The sequence below is a fragment of the Symphalangus syndactylus genome, chromosome 13, assembly GCF_028878055.3.
Source record: "Symphalangus syndactylus isolate Jambi chromosome 13, NHGRI_mSymSyn1-v2.1_pri, whole genome shotgun sequence".
Classification (NCBI taxonomy): Eukaryota; Metazoa; Chordata; class Mammalia; order Primates; family Hylobatidae; genus Symphalangus; species Symphalangus syndactylus.
The window spans coordinates 120,687,421-120,710,092 of NC_072435.2; the positions used below are offsets into that span (position 1 = coordinate 120,687,421).

Below are 22,672 nucleotides of genomic sequence, written 5' to 3' on the forward strand. Positions count from 1 at the left end.
CACTTTGGGAGGCCAAAGCTGGAAGATAACTTGAGCCCAGGAGTTTGAGACCAGCCTGGGCAACATAGTGAGATCCCATCTCTGCAAAAAAAATTTTTTTTAATTAGCCAGGCATGGTGGCAAGTGCCTCTAGCCCCAGCTACTCAGGTAGCTGGGTAGAACTATGTCCTTCCAAAAAAGTATGTCCAAGTCCTAGGCCCCTGGTCCCTGTGATTGCAGCCTTATTTGGAAATAGGGTCTTAGAAGATGCAACTAAATCAAGAGGAGGGCCTGCGGGATTCAGGCGGGCCCTAATCCAATAGGACAGGGGTCCTTATAAGAAGAGGGACATCGGGCCAGTGGGAGGATCTGTTGAACCTGGGAGGTCAAGGCTGCAGTGAGCCATGTTCACACCACTGCACTCCAGCCTGAGCAACAGAGCAAGAGCCTGTCTCAAAAAAAAAGGAAGGAAGGAAGGAAGGAAGGAAGGAAGGAAGGAAGGAAGGAGAAAGAAAGAAAGAAAGAAAGAAAGAAAGAAAGAAAGAAAGAAAGAAAGAAAGAGAAAGAAAGAAAGAAAGAAAAGAAAGGAAGGAAGGAAGGAAAGAAAGAGAGAGAAAGAAAGAAAGAAAGAAAGAAAGAAAGAAAGAAAGAGAAAGAAAAGAAAGAAAGGCAGGCAGATTCTGAGTCAAAGAAAGAAAGATTGATTCTGAGTGAAAGGGAGGGAGGGAGGGAGGAAAGGAAAGGAAGAGAGAAAGAAAGAAAGAAAGAAGAAGAAAGAAAGAAAGAAAGAAAGAAAGAAGAAGAAAGAGAGAAAGAAAGAAAGAAAGAAAGAAAGAAAGAGAAAGAAAGAAAGAAAGAAAGAAAGAGAGAGAGAGAAAGAAAGAAAGAGAGAGAAAGAAAGAAAGGAAGGCAGGAAGGAAAGAAGGAAAGCAGATTCTGAGTTCTCACCCCAAACCTGTGACTCAGACACTGGGGAGTAAGGCCCAGGAATCTGCATTTTCACAAACCCTCCAGGGGCTTCTGACTCACTCTGGAGTGATGGGCAGAGCAGAATCTTCCAGAAGGACAAATGCTTTCAGCCATGTCTGGTGTCAGAGGCAGGAGGTCCCACACTTGTGGGCTGCCTGGCTCCTCACCAAGACAGGTGCTAGACTATCTCTGAGACTATCTTTTCCCTTGAGGCAGCTGAGAGCTGGAGCAGCTTCAGATGCCTCCAGATCCTGGGACCTTGAACTTCAACTTGAACTTGGCTCTAAAGTGTCGCCCTCAGTGAGAGTCAGCGCAATTGGACCCTGGCTCCATGAGTGGGTGGACAGAGGCCTTGCTTGCTCCTTCTTCCCCAGCCCTGCCCCATGGGGAACAGAGAGAGGTCATCAGGTGAGACGGAGTTTGTTTCAGCAATGTGTTTATGAGTCCCAAGAACTTAGGATAAAGTTTCTGAAATACTAGCCTGAGGATGTCCCTCTTCGAGAAAAAGGGAAAAAGGACACCGCGGTTACCCCAGCTTTGTTATTTATGTAACAATAACAGGGCATTTGAGTTCTTTCTCTTTTCATCCTACTTCCACTCCCCACATCTAATCACTAGCATTTCTCTTGTTTTGATGTCTGTTGCATCCTTTCATTCTCCCCATCTGAGGTGGGTAGAATTATGTCCCTCCAAAAAAAGATATGTCCAAGTCCTAGGCCTCTGGTCCCGTGATTGCAGCCTTATTTGGAAACAGGGTCTTTGCAGATGCAATTAAATCAAGAGGAGGGCCTGCGGGATTCGGGTGGGCCCTAATCCAATAGGACAGGGGTCCTTATAAGAAGAGGGACATCGGGCCGGGCGCAGTGGCTTATGTCTATAATCCCAGCACTTTGAGAGGCCGAGGTGGGCGGATCACCTGAGGTCAGGAGTTCGAGACCAGCCTGCCCAACGTGGTGAAACCCCGTCTCTACTAAAAATACAACAAATTAGCTGGGCATGGTGGCGGGCGCCTGTAGTCCCAGCTGCTCAGGAGGCTGAGGCAGGAGAATCATTAGAACCTGGGAGGCGGAGGTTGCAGTGAGCCAAGATCGTGCCACTGCACTCCAGCCTGGGCAACAAGAGCGAAACTGCATCTCAAAAAAAAAAGGAGAAGGAGAAGGAGAAGGAAGGAGAAAGAAGGAGAAGGAGGAGAAGGAGAAGGAGAAGAAGAGGAAGAGGAAGAGGAAGAAGAAAAGGAAGAAGAAGAAGGAGGAGGAGGAGGAGGAAGGAAGAAGAAGAAGAATCTTGTCACAGAGGCACATAGAAAATGTCATGTACCATCAAGGCAGAGATTGCAGTGCTGTATCTGCAAGCCAAGAAACGCCGAGGGCTGCTGGCAGCCACCAGAGGTCAAAGGAGGCAAAGAAGGCTCCTCCCCACCCCAGGCTTCAGAGGGCTCTGCTGATGCCTTCATTTCTGATTTCTGCCCTCCAGAAAGGTAAGAAATACGTTTCTGTTGTTCTAAGCCACCCAGTTGGTGGCACGTTGTCCCACAGCGCCAAGGTACTGACTCTCCACCCTCTTCCTTTAGCCCAGCGAGCGTTCTTGCGCTTGAGCAAACAGCAGAACCACCAGGAGGTTTAGTGAAACCCAAATGGCTGGCCCCGCCCCCGGAGTGCCTGATTCAGTAGGTCTGGGTGGGCCTGATAACTGCATTTTCAGCAAGTTTCCCGAACACACTGGTGCTGCTGGTCTGGGGACCACACTTTGAGAACTGCTGATCCAGATCACACCATCTCCTGCCTGGATGACAGCTCCAATCCCCTAATTGGCCGGAACCCTCTCCCCTCTTCCCTTCCCCCTCCATGCCTGTAATCCCAACACTTTTGGAGGCCAAGGCAGGCGGATCACTTGAGGCCAGGAGTTCAAGACCAGCCTGGCCAACATAGCAAAACCCTGTCTCTACTAAAAATACAAAAATTAGCTGGGCTTAGTGACACATGAATAGCTTGAACCCAGGAGGCAGAAATTACAGTGAACTGAGATCATGCCACTGCACTCCAGCCTGGGCAACAGAGTGAGACTCTGTCTCAAAATAAATAAAACCAAGTAAAAAATTGAAATATATATATATATATAGTATGTGTGTGTGTGTGTATATATATATATGATTTTTTTTTAGAGATGGGGCCTCGCTCTGCCACCCAGGCTGGAGTGCAATGGTGCGATCATAGCTCACTGCAGCCTCTACATCCTGGGCTCAAGCGATCCTCTCACTTCAGCCTTCAGAGTAGCTAGGACAGGACTACAGGTGCATGCCAAATGCCTGATTTTTTTTTTTTTTTTAAGACAGAGTCTTGCTCTGTCACCCAGGCTGGAGTGCAGTGGAGCGATCTGTGTTCACTGCAACCTCCGCCTCCTGGGTTCAAGCAATCCTCGTGCCTCAATCTCCCACATAGCTGGGATTACAGGTGCCTGCTACCACATCGGCTAATATTTCTTTGTATTCTTAGAGACAGGGTTTCGCCATGTTGGCCAGGCTGATCTCAAACTCCTGGCCTCAAGTGATCTACCTACCTTGGCCTCCCAAAGCGCTGAGATTACAGGTGTGAGCTATCGTGCCTGCTCTGATTTTTTAAAAATTTTTGTTGAGATGGGATCTTGCTGTGTTTACCAGGCTGTTCTTGAATTCCTGGCCTCAAGCAATCCTCCCACCTCAGCCTGCCAAAGTGCTGGGATTACTGGCATGAGCCACAGTGCCTGGCCCCCTCGTTATTTTTTATTTCTAGAATTTTCCTGGCAATTTTCCTTCATTCACATCCTTTGATGAACTTTGGCACCATTTTCTCAAATATCCCCAAAATTTTGTGTTAGTATTTTAATTGGGACTGTATGGATTTCTAGTTAAATTTAGCAAACTCATGGCATCTTTCCAAAGCTGATTCTTCCTCTCAAAGAACAAAGATTGTCTTCCCATGAATGCAAGTCTCTTTTTATATTACAACAATAGTAGAATTTTTTTAAAGCTTTTTATGTTTGTATCCTCCACATTTCTTGGGAAGTTTGCTGTTAAATATTTCATCATTACAGTTGCGATTGTAAACAAGACCTTTTCTTTCATTAGAAGTAAAGTGGCTGGGTGTGCTGGCTCACGACTGTAATCCTAGCACTTTGGGAGGCCAAGGTGAGCAGATCACGAGGTCAAGAGATCGAGACCATCCTGGCCAACATGGCGAAACCCCATCTCTACTAAAAATACAAAAATTAGCTGGGTGCGGTGGTGCACACCTGTTATCCCAGCTACTTGGAGGCTGAGACAGGAGAATCACTTGAACTCGGGAGGCAGAGGTTGCAGTGAGCCGAGATTGTGCCTCTGTCCTGCAGCCTGGGCAACAGAACAAGACTCAGTCTCAAAAAAAAAAAAAAAAAAAAAAAGTAAAAATCAAAGTTGTATAAAAAGGGCCAGGCGCGGTGGCTCACGCCTATAATCCCAGCACTTTGGGAGGCAAAGGCAAGCGGATCACGAGGTCAAGAGATCAAGGTTGTAGTGAGCCGACATCGCACTCCACTCCAAGCACCACTGCACTCCAGCCTGGCGACAGAGCAAGACTCCGTCTCAAATAAATAACAAAGTTAGATTTGTAAAGTCGGGTCCAAAGATTGATTCCACAGATTTGGGATGAGCCCCTGAGAAAGCTGCATTTTCAACTAATCCATGCCCCAGCTATTCCTAAGGCACACTAATGTCCAAGAACCATTCTCACTACCTACTACTGTCTGACAGGGGCTGGAATATCATGGGAGACAAAAAGGCACAGTTCCTATTCTCAAAGAACTTCTATTTCAGTGCAAACCACTGTTTAAAAAAGTAAAAATCGGCCAGGCATGGTGGCTCACACCTGTAATCCCAGCACTTCAAGAGGCCAAGGCGGGCAAATCACCTGAGGTCAAGAGTTCGAGACCAGCCTGGCCAACATGGTGAAACCCCGTCTCTACTAAAAATACAAAAATTAGCTGGGCATGGTGGTGGGCACCTGTAGTCCCAGCTACTTGGGAGGCTGAGACAGGAGAATCACTTGAACCTGGGAGGTGGAGGTTGCAGCAAGCCGAGATCACACTACTACATTCCAGCCTGGGTGACAGAGCAAGACTCTGTCTCAAAAAAAAAACAAAGTTGTATAAAAAGGTGAAAGCCACCTGTGTTAGGGTATACATTAAGCTGCTAAGAGACCCCAAAATACAGTGGCTGTAACAAATTAGAAACGTATTCCTCTCTCCCTTAACATTGCAGAGTAGCTGCTAGTCCAAGAAGGCAGGAGATTCGGCTCCATGTGGTCACCCAGGGACCCAGGGACCCAGCCTCCTGCTTTTCCACCATCCCCAGGGACAGAGCTGGCTTCTCGAAACCTGTCCACGTTCCAGCTCAAAGGGAGTGGGAAATAGAGGTGGATAACCAGCTTCCCTTCTAACCATGTGGCCTGGAAGTGTTCCCGTCACATCATCCACCTGTATCTTATAGGCCAGAACATAATCTCGAGGTCACGCCTAGCTTCAGTGGAAGCTGGAAAACATCACCTCTAGCTGGGTGACGTATGCCCATCTGGAATTTTAGGGACTCTAAAACTAAAAAGAGGAATGTGGGCCAGGCATCACTCCTGTAATCCCAGCACTTTGGGAGGCCAAGGCGGGTGAATCACAAGGTCAGGAGTTCGAGACCAGCCTGGCCAAGATGGTGAAACTCCATCTCTACTAAAAATACAAAAATTAGCCGAGCGCGGTGGCTCACGCCTGTAAACCCAGCACTTTGGGAGGCCGAGGTGGGTGGATCACGAGGTCAGGAGATCGAGACCATCCTGGCTAACACGGTGAAACCCTGTCTCTACTAAAAATACAAAAAAATTAGCCAGGTGAGGTGGCGGGCGCCTGTAGTCCCAGCTACTCAGGAGGCTGAGGCAGGAGAATGGCATGAACTCGGGAGGCAGAGTTTGCAGTGAGTGGAGATGGCGCCACTGCACTCCAGCCTGGGCAACAGAGCGAGACTCCGTCTCAAAAAAAAAAAAATACAAAAATTAGCTGGGCGTGGTGGCGGGTGCCTGTAATCCCAGCTACTCAGGGGGCTGAGGCAGAGAATTGCTTGAACCCGGGAGGCGGAGGTTGCAGTGAGCAGAGATCACGCCACTGCACTCCAGCCTGGGTGACAGAGCGAGACTCTGTCTCAAAAAAGAAAAAAGAAAAGAAAAGAGGAATATGGTAATTGGGGAGCAATTAAAAAATCTCCCCCACACTGTCCCACCTTCAGCCTCACCCTCATCAATAACTGGCACACTGTAGATACAAATTGCAGAAAGAAAATTTTTATGATGGGCAGCAGTTCTGGATTCTTCCTGTGGTCTCATTTCCAAGTTCTTTGGAATTTCTGAAAAATGAAGAACTGAAATTAGAGTTTTTCCCAGCATCGAGCTGACAAGAGGAACTGAGTTCTTATTAAGTGGAACAAAACAAGAACTCTTGTATTCCCACAGAACAGACGTTGATGCTGTTCAGAGAAAATGGCTTTCTCCTTTAAAAAATAACCTCTTTGCGGCCAGGTTATGGTGGCACATGCCTGTAATCCCAGCACTTTGGGAGGTCGAGGCGGGAGGATCACTTGAGCCCAGGAGTTTGAGACCAGCCTAGGCAACACAGTGAGACCCCTTCTCTACAAAAAATACAAAATACAAAAATAAGCTGGGTGTGGTGGTGCATGCCTGTAGTCCCAGCTACTCAGGAGGCTGAGGTGGGAGGATCACTTGAGCCCGGGAGGTAGAGGTTGCAGTGAGCTATGATCACATCACTGCAATCCAGCCTGGGCGACAGAGCAAGACCCTCTATCAAAAGAATAACAACCTTCCTTCCTTCCTTCCTTCCTTCCTTCCTTCCTTCCTTCCTTCCTTCCTTCCTTCCTTCCCTCCTTCCTTTCTTTCTTTCTTTCTTTCTTCTTTCTTTCATCTTTACCGCTCTGGCCCAGGCTACAATCTACTCGGCTTGCTGCTGCCCGCGCCGCAGACTGCCTGGGACTGCCGGCGCCCGCCACCGCTGCCTGCCTTTTCTCCTTTCGATGCAGGCACGCGTTCGCCATCTTGGCCACGCTGGTCGCCAGCTCCTGACGCCGAGTGCTCTGCCCGCCTCAGCCTCCCGAGGTACTGGGACTACAGACGGAGTCTCGCTCACCCGGTGCTCGGTGTTGCCCGGGCTGGAGTGCGGTGGCGTGGTCTGGCCTCGCGGCAGCCTCTGCCCCCCAGCCGCCTGCCTTGGCCTACCAGGGTGCTGGGATTGCAGTCCCTGCCCGGCCGCCGCCCCATCTAGGAGGTGGGGAGCGCCTCTGCCCGGCCGCCCCGTCTGGGAAGTGAGGAGCGCCTCTGCCCGGCCGCCCCGTCTGGGAAGTGAGGAGCGCCTCTGCCCGGCCTCCCATCGTCTGGGAGGTGAGGAGCGCCTCTGCCCGGCCGCCCCGTCCGGGAAGAAGTGAGGAGCGCCTCTGCCCGGCCGCCCCATCCGGGAGGAAGTGAGGAGCGCCTCTGCCCGGCCGCCCCGTCCGGGAGGAAGTGAGGAGCGCCTCTGCCCGGCCGCCCCATCTGGGAGGTGAGGAGCGCCTCTGCCCGGCCACCCATAGTCTGGGAAGTGAGGAGCGCCTCTGCCCGGCCACCCACTGTCTGGGAAGTGAGGAGCGCCTCTGCCCGGCCGCCCTGTCTGGGAAGTGAGGAGTGCCTCTGCCCGGCCACCCATCGTCTGGGAAGTGAGCAGCGCCTCTGCCCGGCCACCCCGTCCGGGAAGAAGTGAGGAGCGCCTCTGCCCGGCCGCCCCGTCCGGGAAGAAGTGAGGAGCGCCTCTGCCCGGTCGCCCCGTCGGGAAGAAGTGAGGAGCGCCTCTGCCCGGCCGCCCCGTCCGGGAAGAAGTGAGGAGCGCCTCTGCCCGGCCGCCCCGTCAGGAAGAAGTGAGGAGCGCCTCTGCCCGGCCGCCCCGTCCGGGAAGAAGTGAGGAGCGCCTCTGCCCGGCCGCCCTGTCGGGAAGAAGTGAGGAGCGCCTCTGCCCGGCCACCCCGTCCGGGAAGAAGTGAGGAGCGCCTCTGCCCGGCCGCCCCGTTGGGAAGAAGTGAGGAGCGCCTCTGCCCGGCCGCCCCGTCCGGGAAGAAGTGAGGAGCGCCTCTGCCCGGCCGCCCCGTCTGGGAGGTGAGGAGCGCCTCTGCCCGGCCACCCATCGTCTGGAAAGTGAGGAGCGCCTCTGCCTGGCTGCCCCATCTGGGAAGTGAGGAGCGCCTCTGCCCGGCCACCCATCGTCTGGGAGGTGAGGAGAGCCTCTGCCCGGCCACCCATCGTCTGGGAAGTGAGGAGCGCCTCTGCCCGGCCACCCATCGTCTGGGAAGTGAGGAGCGCCTCTGCCCGGCCACCCATCGTCTGGGAAGTGAGGAGCGCCTCTGCCCGGCCACCTATCGTCTGGGAAGAAGTGAGGAGCGTCTCTGCCTGGCCGCTCCGTCTGGGAAGTGAGGAGCTCCTCTGCCCGGCCGCCCCGTGTCTGGGTAGAAGTGAGGAGCTCCTCTGCCTGGCCGCTCCGTCTGGGAGGTCTACCACGGAGGCCAGAAGCAATGTGGGGGCTGGACGTGGTGGCTCACGCCTGTGGTCCCGGCACTCTGGGGGGCGAGGCGGGTTGATCACTTCGGGCTAGGAGTTCGAGACCAGTCTGGGCAACCTGGCGAAACATGAAGAATACAACAGACAAACCAACCAACCAACTCAGTGACAACAAAACAGGTCTACCCTGGAGTCATACTCTAATTTTTTCTATTTTCCTCCCTTTCTGATCCTTTATCCCACTTTCTTTTTCTTCCTCTTCCTTCTCCCTCTTCTTTGTCAAATAGAGGATTGAGTTATTATCACTGATCCATATAAAGTCCCTCTCTCATTTATTTTAACTCCCACCCCCATTTCTATTCCCCGACTTCCCATGTGCAACCTTCCTAATATGTTTGATACGCATCTTTTTGTTTGTATGTATTTTTAGAAAATGTTTATTGTTTTTGTATGCAAAAAAATTAATAAAAAAAAAAAAAGAATAACAACAACAAAAAGAAATAACCTCTCGAATCAAGATGGAGCTGGCCGCAGTGGCTCACACCTGTAATCCCAGCACTTTGGGAGGCCGAGGTGGGCAGATCACCTGAGGTCAGGAGTTCAAGACCAGCCTGGCCAATATGGAGAAACCGCACCGCCACTAAAAATACAAAATTAGCCAGGCGTGGTGGTGCATGCCTGTAATCCCAGCTACCTGGGAGGCTGAGGCAGGAGAATCACTTGAAGCCGGTAGGCAGAGGTTGCGGTGAGCCAAGATCACACCATCGCACTCCAGCCTGGGCAACAAAGAGCGAAACTCCGTCTCAAAAAAAAAAAAAATTCAAGATAGAGCCTTCATAAACCTTCATGAAAGGAGGGCCAGGAAGTGTGGCTGGGCTCTTCCTGGCATGTGGGCTGTGTTCCTCCCGGCAGTCTTTAGGAATTATCCACTCCAACTTCCTTGTCTAACCATGGGGATACTGAGGCTCCGAGAGACCACTCATAGCCAAGGTTCATTTTGCATAAAAACAAACTGCACAATTGTCTATGGAAATGTTACATTAGAAAACTCAAAGAAAATCTCCGGAAAGCTATACAAGAAACTGATAATAGAGGTTGCCTCTGGGGAGGGCCGTCAAGGCAGAGCAAGACTTACTTTTTGCCAAAACCCCTTTTATATACAGTGATGGCTTTCTTTTCTCTCTCTCTCTCTCTCTCCCTATTTTTTTTTTTTTTTTTTTTTTTTTTGAGAAGGAGTTTTGCTCTGTCACCCAGGCTGGAGTGCAGTGGCACGATCTCGGCTCACAGCAAGCTCCGCCTCCTGGGTTCAAGCAATTCTCCTGCCTCAGCCTCCCAAGTAGCTGGGACTACAGGTGCCCGCCACCACGCCTGGCTAATTTTTTGTATTTTTAGTAGAGACAGAGTTTCACCGTGTTAGCCAGAATGGTCTCAATCTCCTGACCTCATGATCCACTCTCTCCCTCTTTTTTTATTTTTATTTTTATTTTATTTTTATTTTTTTGAAGTGGAGTCTTGCTCTGTCGCCTGGGCTGGAGTACAGTGGCATGATCTCAGCTCACTGCAACCTCTGCCTCCCGGGTTCAAGCAATTCTCCTGCCTCAGCCTCCTGAGTAGCTGAGACTACAGGCATATGCCACCACGCCCGGCCAATTTTGCGTATTTTTAGTAGAGACGGGGTTTCACTATGTTGGCGAGGCTGGTCTCGAACTCCTGACCTCGTGATCCACCCGCCTCAGCCTCCCAAAATGCTGAGATTACAGGCATGAGCCACCGTGCCCGGCCCTCTCTCCCTCTCTTGAGATAGGGTCTGGCTCTGTTGCACAGGCTGGAGTGCAGTGGTGTGATCTTGGGTGTCAATGCAACCTCTGCCTCCTGGGTTCAAGAGATCCTCCCACCTCAGCCTCCCAGGTAGCTGGGACCACAGGTGTTTGCTAGCACACCCGGGTTATTTTTTTTAATTTTTTATAGAGACAGAGTCTTGCCATGTTGCCCAGGCTAGATTCAAACTCCTGGACTCAAGTGATCCTCCTGCTTCAGCCTCCCAAAGTATTGGGATTACAGGCATTAGCCACCGCGCCTGGTCAGGGATGGTTTTAAAGCATTTATGAATTCTGTAATCCCAGCACTTTGGGAAACTGAGGTGGGTGGATCACCGAGGTCAGGAGTTCTAGACCAGCCTGGCCAACGTGGCGAAACCCTGTCTCTACCAAAACTACAAAAAATCAGCCGGGGGTGGTGGCACACACCTGTTGTCTCAGCTACTTGGGAGGCTGAGGCAGGAGAATTGCTCGAACCTGGGAGGCAGAGGCTGCAGTGAGCCAAGATCACACCACTGCCCTCCAGCCTGGGCAACAGAGCAAGACTCCATTTCAAAAAAAAAAAAAAAAGTTGCGAATTCTTTAACATTTCTCCATAAAAAGGCAGAGCCCCACTATGCATCAAAGAACATAATCAACAGAGTTCCTTCCACACAATGGGAGAAATTATTTGCAAATCATGTATCTAACAAAGGATGAATATGCTAAAACTCATCAACAAATAACCCAATTTTTAAAATGGGCAAAATGTTTATTGTGATGGTTCATGCCTACAATCCCAGCACTTTGGGAGGCCAAGGTAGACATAGCACTTGATATGAGTTCAAGACCAGCCTGGGCATCATAGCAAGAATCCATCTTTCCAAAAAATGAAAAAATTAGCCAGATGTGGTGGTGAGTGCTATAGTCCCAGCTACAGGCTGAGGCAGGAGGATCGCTTGAGCCCGGGAGACTGAAGGTGCAATGAGCCGTGATCACACCACTGCACCCCAGCCTAGATGACAAAGCAAGGCCCTGTCTCAAAAAAAAAAAAAAAAAAAAAAGCAAAGTGTTGGGGGCAGGTCGGTGGCTCACGCCTCTAATCCCAGCACTTTGGGAGGCTGAGGTGGGAGAAGTGCTTGAGCTCAGGAGTTCGAGACCAGCCTGGCCAACATAGTGAAAGCCCCATCGCTATAAAAATACAAAGAAAATTAGCTGGGTGTGGTGGCATGTGCCTCTGGTCCCAGCTACCCAGGAGGCTGAGACGGAAGTTGCAGTAAGCCAAGATCACACCACTGCACTCTAGCCTGGGCAACAGAGCAAGACCCTGACTCACAAAAAAAAAAAAAAAAAAAGAAACAAAAAGAAAAAGCAGGAGGGGGCAAAAGACTTGAACAGTCGTTTCTCCAAAGATGATATACAAATGGCCAATAAGCGAATGAAAAGATGAACATCACTCATAACCAGAAAAATGCAAATTGAAACCACAGTGAGATATCACCTCACCCATCCAGAGGGCTGCTTCCAAAAAAAAAAAAAAAGTAGGCCGAGTGCAGTGGTTCATGCCTGTAATCCCAGCACTTTGGGAGGCTAAGGTGGGAGGATCACTTGAGGCCAAGAGTTTGAGACCAGCCTGGGCAGCATAGCAAGATGCCCTCTGTACCAAAAAAATATAAAAATTAGCCAGGCATGGTGATATGCACCTGTAGTCCCAGCTACTCGTGAGGCTGAGGCAGGAGGTTCACTTGAGCCCAGCAGGTTGAAACTGCGGTGAACCGAGATGGCATCACTGCACACCAGCCTGTGCAACAGAGCAAGACTCTGTCTCAAGAAAATAAAAAAAAAAAAAATTAAATTAAATTACATTAAAAAGTAGCCGAGCACAATGGCTCACACCTAGCACTTTGGGAAGCCAAGGTGGGAGGATCACTTGGGCCCAGGAGTTCGACACCAGCCTGGCCAACATGGTGAAACCCACCTGTACTAAAAATACAAAAGTTAGCTGGGCATGGTGGCGGGTGCCTGTAGTCCCAGCTACTTGGAGGGCTGAGGCAGGAGAATCACTTGCACCTGGGAGGCAGAGGCTGCAGTGAGCCCAGATCATGCCACTGCACTCCAGCCTGGGCAACAGAGCAAGACTCCATCTCAAAAACAAAAAAATTAATTAAAAAGTGGCATTTACTACATTCACAGTGTTGTATAACCACCACCTCTACCTAGTTCCAGACATTTTTATCACCCCAAAATAAAACCCTGTACCCATTAAACACTCCCTCCTCATTCCCCCTCCTCCAGCCTCTGGCAGCCACTCATCTGCTTTCTGTCTCTGTGCATCCGCCTGTTCTGGATATTTCCCATAAAAGGAGTCATACAATATGTGGCCTTTTTGTCTCTTCTTGTATTTAAAAAATCAGCTATTGTTAACATTTGAAAACTTGTTTATGTTCCTACCCAAATACCATTCCTATTACTCCATCTTGAGAACTAATTAAGAATTGTTTGAAGTTAGGAAGGATGCTTTGGGAAGATAACAAGACTCAAAACTGTAACAGAAACAGCTCACCAAGATAGAAAAAAATTATTATCCATTCATTATTTAGTCTACACGTATTTATTGAGCATCTACTATTGTGAAGCCCTGTTCTGGGCACCGGGATACAGCAGTGAGACAGACGAGGCCCCTGCTCGTGGAGAATGCTGGAGACTTAAGTAAATACCAGGGAGCCAAAAGTGCTAAGTAAAGAAGTAAAACAGATGGGATCAGGCATGGCAACCTTAGGTTGGGAGGTCAGGGAAGGCCTGTCTGAGTTAAACTAACCTGGAAATGACAAAATAGGCCTGCCACTCAAAGCTGGGAAAAGATTTGCAGGCAGAGAGAATGGTACGTGAAAATGTTGGCTGGGCACGGTGGCTCACGCTTGTAATCCCAGCACTTTGGAAGGCCGAGGCGGGCAGATCACGAGGTCAGGAGATCGAGACCACGGTGAAACGCCATCTCTACTAAAAATATAAAAAATTAGCCAGGCGTGGTGGCGGGCACCTGTAATCCCAGCTACTCGGAGAGGCTGAGGCAGGAGAATGGGTGTGAACCCGGGAGGTGGAGCTTGCAGTGAGCTGAGATCGCACCACTGCACTCCAGCACTCCAGCCTGGGGGTGACAGAGCGAGACTCTGTCTCAAAACAAACAAAAAAAAAAGTCAACAGCCCCAGGAGACTGAGGCTGCACATCCTTTAACTGGTGGTCAAGGGAAGGGGAGGGAGGGAACGGTGCCCTCAGGGAAGGCAGCAGTGTTTTCTGTAGCCACAACGCCAACAGCAGAGGGAAGCAACCTCTCCCTTGCTGTGGGTAAGGCTGGGAATTGGCAACATGTTTCTGGAGGACAGATTGGCAACAGAGTCAGAAAGCTTTAAAATTTGCAAACTGCTGGGTGTGGTGGCTCACGCCTGTAATCCCAACACTTTGGGAGGCTAATGTGTGGGTGAATTGCTTGAGCCCAGGAGTTTGAGACCAGCCTGGGCAACATGGTGAGACCCTCATTTCTACAAAATATTTAAAAATTAGCCAGGTGTGATGGTGCATGCTTGTGGTCCCAGCCACTGGGGAGGCTGAGGCTGGAGAGTCATTTTAGCCCAGGGAGGTCGAGGCTGCAGTGAGCTGTGATCGCACCACTGCACTCCAGCCTGGGTGACAAAGTGGGACCCCATCTCAAAAAAAAAAAAAAAAATGTACGTGCTCTGAACTAGAGCTTCCATTTGTAGGATACTCAAGCGACAATAAAATGAGAACAATAAGGGAACGGCTTAGAAAGAAGCGGCTTAAGGGCCGGGCGCGGTGGCTCACGCCTGCAATCCCAGCACTTTGGGAGGCCAAGGCGGGCGGATCACAAGGTCAGGAGATCAAGACCATCCTGGCTAACACGGTGAAACCCCGTCTCTACTAAAAATACAAAAAATTAGCCGGGCGTGGTGGCGGATGCCTGTAGTCCCAGCTACTTGGGAGGCTGAGGCAGGAGAATGGCGTGAACCTGGGAGGCAGAGCTTGTAGTAAGCTGAGATGGTGCCACTGCCCTGCAGCCTGGGCACCAGAGCAAGACTCCGTCTCAAAAAAAAAAAAAAAGAAAGAAAGGAGTGGCTTAGACTCTGCCTGGGGTGGGGCCTGGGTTGGTCAAGGAGCTTTCTGTCAGCCACTGTAACAAATCATGAACATAGTGACTTAAAACAACACAAATTGATTATCTTCTCATTATCTTTCGTTTCTGGAGGCCAGAAGTCCAAAACGGTTTCACCTGGCTAAAGTCAAGGAGTCTGCAGGACTGCATCCCTTCAGGAAGCTCTAGGGGACAATCCGTTTCCTCACCTTTTTCAGCTTCTAGAGGTCGCCTGCACTCCTTGGCTCATGGCCCCTCCTCCACCCACAAAGCGCATCACTCCAGCCACTGCCTCTGTGTCCACGTCACCTTCTTCCCCAAGACTGACTCTTGTGTCCCTCTCATAAGGACCCTTGTGGTTACATCAACCCACCAGATAAGCCCCAGATCATCTCCCCATCTTGGCACTTTTAATTTAATCCCAAAGTAACACAGTCACAGGTCCCAGAAAATTAGGGTGCAGACATCTTTGGAGGAGCCATTGTTCAGCCTACCACAGAGGGCCTCTTTGATGGGTAAATTCCGAATCAAAACCAAATGATTGAGAAAAAACCACCCATGAGAGCAGAGCATTCTGGGTAGGAGTGGGCAGCAAGTGCAAAGGGCCTGTGGCAGGAGCTGGTTTGGCAGTTGGAGCACAGACCGTGAGACAGAGAGTGGCACCAGGGATGGGCCCAGGGCAGCTAGACCTTGTGGTCTGTAGTGAGGTATCATCCTTCCTTCTGCTCAGGCTGTGATGAGTGTGATGAAAAACAAAACCAGGGTCATGTAGAAGACAGAGACGGTGTGGGAGGAAAAACAGATAGGACAATCTTGGAGTCTCTCCAAGGAACTGACTTTGACCTCAGACCTGAGTGGTCAGGGGGGCAAGGATCGGGAGGCCCTGGTCCTGTAGGGCCTTGTAGCCTTCGCAGAGGAAGTTGCATTTTTCGTGCGTGCGTTGGGAAGAAGCAGTTGATGGGGTTTAAGCAGGGATGGGGCAGGAGCCGTGTGCAAGTTTTAAGGGAATCCCTGGCTGCTTTGCAGAGAGATTCAAGGATGAGCTGAAAGTCTCATATTGAGAAGTTTTGCTCATCATAATCAGAAAGGAAGGGGAAGAAAACAGTTTGACAGTTCATCAAGTTAAACATACAGGGAGTCTCTCTGAACCTATTCTGGTTCAGGGTCTGCTTGATTGAAACAAAAAAACGGAAAGAAAAAGAATCAAGTTATACATAGCATCACTATATGACCCAGCAATTCCACTCCTAGGCATACATCCAAGAGAACTGAAGACAGGCCCTCAAACAAACACCTGTCTATGCATGTTCAAGCAGCAGTATTCATAACAGCAAAAAGCAAAAATGCACATCACATAATATTCATTCATTTTTAACCATTTAAAAAACTATTTGGGAGACAACTCAAATACCCATCAATGGATGACAAAATGTAGCCTGTCCATACCATGGAATATGATTCAGCCATAAAAAGAAATGAAATATTGGCTGGCCATGGTGGCTTACACCTCTAATCTCAGCACTTTGGGAGTCTGAGGCAGGAGGATCACTTGAGGTCAAGAGTTCAAGACCAGCCTGGCCAACATAGAGAGACCCCCCCATCTCAAAAAAAAATTTTTTTTAAACACTGATGCATACTACACCATGGATGAACCTTGAAAACATGATCCTAAGTGAGAGAAGTCAGGGCCAGGCACAATGGCTCACGCCTGTAATCCCAGCACTTTGGGAGGCTGAGGTGGGCAGATCACCTGGGGTCAGGAGTTCGAGACCATCCTGGCCAACATGGTGAAACCCCGTCTCTACTAAAAATACAAAAAAATTAACTGGGCATAGTGGCAGGCGCCTGTAGGCCCAGCTACCCGGGAGGCTGAGGCAGGAGAATCACTTGAACCCAGGAGGCGGAGGCTGCAGTGAGCTGAGATCACACCACTGCACTCCAGCCTGGACGACAGAGCAAGACTCTGTCTCAAAAAAAAAAAAAAAAAAAGTGAGAGAAGCCAGATATAAAAGGCCACACAGTGCAAGATTCCATTTATAGGAAATCTCCAGAGTAAGCACATCCATAGAGAGAACACAGAGGGGCTCACACCTGTTATCTCAGTGCTTTGGGAGGCTGACGCAGGAGGATCGTTTGAGGCCAGGAATTTGAGGCTGCAGTGAGCTATGATTGCACCACTACGCTCCAGCCCAGATGGCAGATCAAGACCCTGTCTGAAAAAAAAAGAAAAAGAGGTTGGTATTCACCAGGGACTGGGGAGAGGGGGAAATAGGAGGTGACTACTAATGGGTACAGGGGTTTCCTTTGGGGGTGAAGGAATGTTCTGGAACTAGATGGAGGAGGTGGTTGCATAACATTGTGAATGTCCTAAACGTCACTGAAGTGTACACTTCAAAATGGTTAAAATGGTGAATTTTTTTTAATGGCAAGTTCTATGTTATGGGTATTTTACCACAATTTTTAAAGGATGGAGGAGATGGAGGGGTGCAGGGAGGGAGTGGGGAACGGTGGCGCCGCCTGTGGGTACCACGCTTCGTGCCCACTTCCCTTAGGTGACGCCAGCCCCCGGCTAGGAGCGAGTCACCTCCCCACTCCCCCTTGTGGCTGCCTTGTGTTTTTTGTGGCGGCCTTAGAGAGAACTGGGGTGCCAGGACAGCCTGCACACGCTTGAGAGATGCTCTGGCTTTTGGGCCGTGGACTCTCAATTTAGGTTCAGTAACATTTCACCAGGGCCCTTGCCAGCCCCTAACTCAGTGTGGTGCCCATGAGCACGCACAGAAACCTCCCCATGCTGGGAGGGGGCACTGCTCCACCTTCTGGGAACATTTTAGAAGCCCCCCAAATGGAAGACTCAACAATTGTTTCCTGTTTCTGCCTGCTTTCTAAACATTTTTCCATGTCTTACCACCATGCACATAGTTTTTAACCATTTTATCCATTTGTATGTGTGACACTAAGGGCATTCACATTGCTGTGCAGCCATTGCCACCATTCATCTTTCAGAACGATTTCATCTTCCCACACTGAAACTCGGTCCCCATTTTCATCCTGCAAAACTACAACTCCATACCCATTAACCCATTTCCTGTTTAGAAAAAAAAAAGTGCAGTTTGCTGCCAGCACTCATTTAATTTTACATAAACACGCTCTTTGAGGCTGAAGCAAATGTGACTGATTTTCAATGTGAAAATAAAATATAAAAACTGTTCTTGGCTGGGCGCGGTGGCTCATACTTGTAATCCCAGCACTTTGGGAGCCTGAGGCTGGTGGATTGCTTGAGGTCAGGAGTTCAAGACCAGCCTGACCAACATGGTGAAACCCCGTCTCTACTAAAAATACAAAAATTAGCCAGGTGTGGTGGCAGGCGCCTGTAATCCCAGCTACTCGGGAGGCTAAGGCAGGAGAATCGCTTGAACTGGGAGGTGGAAGTTGCAGTGAGCCGAGATCATGCCACTGAACTCCAGCCTGGGTGACAGAGCAAAGAGCTGGATTATAGGCGTGAGCCACTGTGCCTGGCCTACACTGGTGGACTTTTAGGGTTGTTTTTTAGGGTTGTTTTCTGATTTCGGCTGTGCGCATGGGCACACCATAATTCTTTTTTTTTCTTTTTTTGTTTTGGTGACAGAGTCATGCTCTGTCGCTCAGACTGGAGTGCAGTGGTGCCATCTCAGCTCACTGCAACCTCCGCCTCCCAGGTTCAAGTGATTCTCCTGCCCACCACCATGCACGCCACCATGCCCAGCTAATTTTTGTATTTTTAGGAGCGACGGGGTTTCACCACGTTGGGCAGACTGGTCTCAAACTCCTGACCTCGTGATCCACCCACCTCGGCCTCCCAAAGTGCTGGGATTACAGGTGTGAGCCACCGCACCCAGCTATAATTATTTTCAATGTTACACGCTTCAGCTAAGTCACCAGGGTTGTCGCTCTGTGGCTGCATGAATCTTAGATTCCAGGAGAAAATCAGTACATCAGCCACTGAGGTTGGGGCAAGTGAAAAAGGACAGCCTTGCTGGCCGGGTGCAGTAGCTCACACCTGTAATCCTAGCACTTTGGGAGGCCGAGGCAGCAGAATCACTTGAGCCCAGGAGTTCCAGACCAGCCCAGGCAACATAGCAAGACCCCGTCTCCACAGTCTCTTATTTGTTAAATGAACAAATAAACTGCACAGTTAAATGAACAAACTGCACAATTACTTTATAACAAAATTACCTTTGAGAAACATTATAATTTTTTAAACAGTGACAGCCAGGCACTCTTGCAGTTTGTCATAGCTTCTGCCATTCCATATCCCATTCCGTCTTTCTCTCTGCATCCACCATAGCTAATAATTAGCAACACAAGCTCAGTGCAAACGACAGATGAGGCAATCATTACAAACATTAGATGCCCTCCTGGAGGGCAAAGTCTCCACGTACCCAGCTGAGATCCCAAGGGCTTCAAGAAGTGTTTTCCACATGGAAAGTGACTTTGTCAAGTGAAATAATCAATGAGGTCCTTATTGTGTGAGGGAACACAGAATAATTTTTAAGGTAAAACTATCACTGGGCGCGGTGGCTCATACCTGTAATCCTAGCACTTTGGGAGGCCGAGTCGGGCAGATCACCTGATATCAGGAGTTTGAGACCAGCCTGACCAACATGGAGAAACCCCATCTCTACTAAAAATACAAAATTAGCTGGGCGTGGTGGCACATGCCTGTAATCCCAGCTACTCGGGAGGCTGAGGCAGGAGAATCACTTGAACCCAGGAGGCAGAGGTTGCAGTGAGCCAAGATCACGCCATTGCACTCCCGCCTGGGTAACAAGAGTAAAACTCCATCTCAAAAAAAAAAAAAAGAAACTGTCATGAGATACTGTAATTCACCTAGCAGATAAATAAGCAAAGTGTGAGAAGCTCCTTGTGTTGTGAGGGTGTGAGGAAGCAGGCACCGCTGACTGCTGTTGGTAGAAGGGTAAATTTGTGTAACCTCTTTGGAGGGAAATTTGACAAAGCCTGTCTAAATGTAAAATGCATATGGCCTTTCACCCAGCAAATTCACTTTGAGAAGTTATCTTTCAGATATATATGCACACAAGGGCAAAAATCTATGGATAAAAATAGCCAGCCGGATGCAGTGGCTCACATCTGTAATCCCAGCACTTTGGGAGGCTGAGGTGTGCCAATCACTTGAGCTCCGGAGTTTGAGACCAGCCTGGACAACATAGTGCTATTCCATCTCTATGAAAAATACAAAAATTAGCCAGGCATGGTGGTGCGTGCCTGTAGTCCCATCTACTTGGAAGGCTAAGGTAGGAGGAGCACTTGAGCCCGGGAGGTCGAGGCTACAGTGAGCTGTGATCATGCCACAGCGCTCTACCCTGGGTGACAGAGCAAGACTCTGTCTCAAAAAATAATAATAACAATAATAAATAAAATACCTGTGCTCACTTCAGCAGCACATATGCTAAAATTGGAATGATACAGAGTAGTTTAGCATGGCCCCTATTTAAATTTTAAAAAAGGAAATAGCCTTGGCTAGGTGATGTGGTTCATGCCTATTACCCCAGCACTGTGGGAGGCCGAGGCAGGCAGATACTTGAACCCAGGAGTTTGAGATCAGCCTGAGCAACATAGTGAAACCCCATCTCTACACAAAACACAAAAATTAGCTGGGCATGGTGGCCCATGTGCCAGCTACTTGGGAGAAAGAAGTCGGAGGAGAATTGCTTGAACCCGGGAGGTGGAGGTTGCAGTGAGCTGACATCGCACCACTGCACTCCAGCCTGGGTGACAGAGTGAGATACCATGTCAAAAAAAAAAAAAAAGGATGCCGGGCGCAGTGGCTCACGCCTGTAATCCCAGCACTTTGGGAGGCCGAGGCGGGTGGATCACGAGGTCAGGAGATCGAGACCACGGTGAAACTCCGTCTCTACTAAAAATACAAAAACTGTCAGGCGTGGTAGCTCACACCTGTAATCCCAGCTACTCCAGAGGCTGAGGCAGGAGAATCACTTGAGCCCTGGAGGCAGAGGTTGCAGTGAGTCAAGATCACGCCACTGCACTCCAGCCTGGGCAACAGAGCGAGACTCTGTCTCAAAAAAAAAAAAAAAGGGATGTGTATATTGAGTTTATGCAGAAGACAGATCAAAAGTAGGCCGGGCACGGTGGCTCACGCTTGTAATCCCAGCACTTTGGGAGGCCGAGGCGGGCGGATCACGAGGTCAGGAGATAGAGACCACGGTGAAACCCTGTCTCTACTAAAAATACAAAAAAATTAGCCGGGCGTGGTGGCGGGCGCCTGTAGTCCCAGCTACTCAGAGAGGCTGAGGCAGGAGAATGGCGTGAACCCGGGAGGCGGAGCTTGCAGTGAGCCGAGATTGCGCCACTGCACTCCAGCCTGGGCGACAGAGCGAGACTCCGTCTCAAAAAAAAAAAAAAAAAAAAAAAAAGTAGGTGCCCTTAGGTTCCATCACCACTGCTTTCAGCTGCCTACCCTCAAACCCATATGGCATTCTGATTGTTTTTTTCAGGGTGGCGACACACATTCAGCTTCAACTAATGGATTATAATTGGTCTAAACCAGTGGTTTACAAGGAGGGAAAATTTTGCCTCCCGGGGAACTTAGAAAATGTCTGGAGACTTTCTGGGTTGTCACAACTAAGGATGACTGGGGTCCCCAGAGTAGAGGCCAGGGATGCTGCTAAACATCCTACAATGCATGGGACAGCCCCAAGCAAAGAATTATCCAGGCCAATACGTCAGTCAATAGTGCTGAGTTAGAGAAACCTTGGTCTAAACCAAACATAAAAACCCTACTCCCTACTTCACAGCCTCCTTTGCAGCTATTGACGGCCACTGGACCCAGTTCTGACCAATGAGACCTGAAGCAAGTCAGTAAATGCTTTTCTTCATAAACGAAACTCATGTGGCCGGGGGCGGTGGCTCACGCCTGTAATCCTAGCACTTTGGGAGGCCGAGGCGGGTGGATCACGAGGTCAGGAGATCGAGACCATGGTGAAACCCCATCTCTACTAAAAATACAAAAAATTAGGCCGGGCGCAGTGGCTCACACTTGTAATCCCAGCACTTTGGGAGGCCAAGGCGAGCGGATCACAAGGTCAGGAGATCAAGACCACGGTGAAACCCCGTCTCTACTAAAAATACAAAAAATTAGCCGGGCGTGGTGGCGGGCGCCTGTAGTCCCAGCTACTCGGAGAGGCTGAGGCAAGAGAATGGCGTGAACCGGGAAGGCGGAGCTTGCAGTGAGCCGAGATCGCGCCACTGCACTCCAGCCTGGGTGAGAGAGCTAGACTCCGTCTCAAAAAAAATAATAATAAAAAAAATAAAAAATTAGTCGGGCACTGTGGCAGGCGCCTGTAGTCCCAGCTACTCCAGAGGCTGAGACAGGAGAATGGCGTGAACCCGGGGGGCAGAGCTTGCAGTGAGCCATGATCGCGCCACTGCACTCCAGCCTGGGCAACAGAGCGAGACTCTGTCTCAAAAAAAAAAAAAAAAAAAGAAACTCATGTGGCTGACCCCAATCTTCCCTGCTTCTTCCTTTGAATACAGATGTGATGTCTGGAGTTGTGGCAATAATCTTGCAACTATGAGGGAAAGAACAACAGAATCACACCCTGACATCAGACCAGATCCAGACGTCATCTTCTTCTTTTTCTTTTTTTTTTTTTTGTTTTTTTTTGAGATGGCACCTTACTCTGTCTCCCAGGCTGGAGTGCAGTGGTGCAGTTATAGCTCACTGCAGCCTTGACATCCCGGGCAACCCTCCTGCCTCAGCCTCCCAAGTAGCTGGGACTACAGGCATGCACCTCTAGGCCTGGCTCTCATTCTTTTTATTGTTGTTGAAACTATAGAATCTATTTTTAAATTAGCCCAGCTATTTTTTTTATTTTTTGTAGAGACAGGGGTCTTGTTATGTTGCCAGGGATGGTCTTAAACTCCTGGCCCCAAGTGATCTTCCCACCTCGACCTCCCAAAGTGCTGAGATTACAGGCATGAGCCACCGTCCCTAGCTAGATTTCTTATGTGAGAAAATTTACACCCCCTTGTTTAAACCTCTGTAGTTTGATTTTTCGTGTAGGGTGTTTAAACACCCCCTTGTTTAAACCTCTGTAGTTTGATTTTTCTGTTTCCTAATCCGTGTACTATCACTTAGTCTAATTCTAGTTGGTGCACCAATGAGATTTCAATTTCAGTT

At 49.5% G+C, this 22,672-nt stretch overlaps 1 protein-coding gene and 1 pseudogene across 2 annotated transcripts in view; one reads left to right on the top strand and one right to left on the bottom strand.

The window, feature by feature from the left end:
* The window catches only part of SCARB1 (scavenger receptor class B member 1), a 123,480-nt gene extending 106,797 nt beyond the window's left edge, over window positions 1-16,683 (bottom strand). Inside the window, exon 1 of one of the 2 annotated variants that reach the window (XM_055240172.2) lies at window positions 16,567-16,683. The gene's annotated coding sequence lies outside the window, so the exon portion shown is untranslated. The remainder of the gene's footprint in view (window positions 1-16,566) is intronic. The other variant, XM_055240178.2, reaches the window with a different exon arrangement.
* Window positions 16,684-19,897: 3,214 nt separating this feature from the next.
* LOC129461310 (uncharacterized) lies at window positions 19,898-19,991 on the top strand (annotated as a pseudogene).
* Window positions 19,992-22,672: the final 2,681 nt, after the last annotated feature.